Below are 2,786 nucleotides of genomic sequence, written 5' to 3' on the forward strand. Positions count from 1 at the left end.
GGTTTTTAGAGAGCTTCATTTACCTGTTAACAAGATTATATATGTGCTAGTTTTTAAAACTTAATTCGGTTCTTATATGCAGTACTTTTTGAAAACGCCTTCTAAATCGGAGCAATTGTTCGTTTCTCTAATTATTATTGTGAGAATAAACTGTGTTTTTTCATTGAAATTATTATAATGTTTTCTTCCTCATAATCACCCTACCAATAGCCAACAATTTTATTAGAAATAATTATCTAATCGAAGAGCTAAAAAATTTCTCAAATTATAACTATTGTCAAAATAAGTTTTTTTTTTCGAAATTATAATAAGAATTTCACTATCAGCCTTCCAGATACTGTAAATATTTATGTGAAACTACCTGATGCATTTCTAAAAAAAATGAGCATGTATATCGACGGAAATCAGGACATTACACTTGGATGATAGTGAAACATAATATTGTGTAAAAAAAAAGTTAGTTTAAAAAAAACTTAGTACAATTAATTATTATAATTAATACTTACTTGAATGTAGTACTAAGTTAATGAAGACTCAAAACTAACTTCAAGTTAGAGATTAGAGATCTTGCTTGCCTTCTTTTTAGGCGTATTTACACAAGCATTGCATTCGATTAACTGTAACGGTTAATGCGTAATTATTATTATATTATGACCTGTCACATGATCGGTATCGTTCGGGAATTCACACAGGAGATTCGTATAATAACAGGTATAGAGAACGCAATACTGATTAATTGATTAATTTCTATTGCACAATAATTAAAATAATAAAATTAAAAAAAAACGAGGTGAAAATTTTGCTAATTCAAAATTTATAAAGGAGGAGGTCAAGTTTCTGTATTAGGGTACATGAAATTTTAGAATAATAAAAAAACGACTGTTGTAATCAGGACGAATGAAAAGACGGAGACGAATATTGTGTATATTTATTAATAAGACTTTATTGCTACCAGTCAAACGGCAACTGTCGAATATTTTGCAAAGATTAAAACATAAAGAAAATCAAAGAACAAGTTACAAGTAGCTATGAGTCACGGTCACACGGTACCTCCGTGAGCCGATCAGTAATGAAAGAATGATTAGCAAACTTAAATAAACAATATTAGCCATCACAGGAAACATTCATCAGTCACCAATGCAAACAACATCAGAATAGGCAGAAGTTAACTCAGGCTCCAAATGTAACATAATCTGTTTCTCTTTTTTTTTTTAATTATAATTCTTACACGACGTAGTATATGATTAAAAGAGAAGTTTATCTTCCCTAAAATTATGAAATAAAAATTATCTATTTATAATTGCAATCTCTCCTTTATTTAAAAATTTTTCGCAAAAATGTAGGGATGAGATACAGATAGAAGAGTGGTACATAGTTTATATAAAGATAAGGTGATCAAGTATTTTTTGTTCAAAAAGAGTACACTTTCAAAGTATTTCATAGGTGAAAAAAAAGAAGAAAAAACGATAAAAACTTTATTTTCTTTTAAAAACATATTTTTCTTCGGAGTGGATTTTTTTTGCTAAATGAGGATGTTCGTCTAATAATGTAGCCACATCCGAACAACTTTCATTTTGCATATTAAATTTGACTGTTAAGACGGCAGATAATGTTTTTACAGAAAGTTGCGACTTCTCACTGCTCCAATAATCATTCCCTAGTGAACAGCAGCATTAGTGTGTGAACAACATAAGGAATTTTCTATTAAAACCTTTAAATTTTCTTGTGGGATATGTTCTACTCTAAAATGCCGAAAGATTTCTACCCATCTTTTGTCAAGTTCTATTTTCTCATCGTTCCATTTCTTCAATTTTTCTTCATTTAAATATAAATTTACTTTTCGAATTTATTCAAAGAAAATATTGTCATTAATAACAATATAAAATTATACAAATCAGTACTTTCAGAGTACGGGATTTAAAAACAGTACGGTATGCGAAAAAAGAGTACAAAACTCAGTAAATGAGTATAGTTGGTCACCTTAATAAAGAGCAACAGGCAGTTATAAAGCTTGACCAGCAGCGTAGAGAAGAAAATGATATAGGAAGCCAGTCAGACAAGGATGCACACTGTCACCGCTACTTTTTAATCTATACATCGAACATGCGATTAACACCATTATTAAAGACAGGACAGCAGTAGGGATAGATATACAGATCCAAAAAATTAGTATGCTTAAATTTGTAGATAATATAGCAGAATTAACATCCAATAAGTAGGAGTCAATAATACCCTTACCTTAAGTAAAATAGAACCGGTGTTAAGTTCTAAGTTTTTCGCTTTTTTGTGTACATGAAATATTTTTAATTTAAATTCATATTTGTAATTTTAAATAGTGTCTAAGTTAGTGACAACAGGACCAATTTACATTTTACCTGGGTATTCGTAGAACCCTTATAAACTGGAAAGAAATGTTGTATGGCGATTGTGCTCACATTTAATGATAGGGCTTTCCATATTCTGTGTTATATTCAGTTTCTAGTTATTCACCCCCGCTAAAATAATATTCACCAATTTACCTGTTGGTAGATATAGTACATTAAGAATCAGACATCATTCAGATTTCATCGCTCAAACAAGTAAGTTTTGTTCCAGTAGTTTTCTTTGTTGGGCGAATTTGATAGTTATAATTTAGACGTTGAAGTTTAGTTTTTAGTGATTAGAATAGAAGTTCAATTAAATGTTTTAAATAAAACAGTGAATTTTTATTCTTCATCGAAATCACGATCCAATTTAACTAGTTGCATAATATTAATTTGGCGTGCAACGTACAACGTTTGTACATT

The sequence above is a fragment of the Agrilus planipennis genome, unplaced genomic scaffold (genome assembly GCF_000699045.2).
Source record: "Agrilus planipennis isolate EAB-ADULT unplaced genomic scaffold, Apla_2.0 scaffold210, whole genome shotgun sequence".
Classification (NCBI taxonomy): domain Eukaryota; kingdom Metazoa; phylum Arthropoda; class Insecta; order Coleoptera; family Buprestidae; genus Agrilus; species Agrilus planipennis.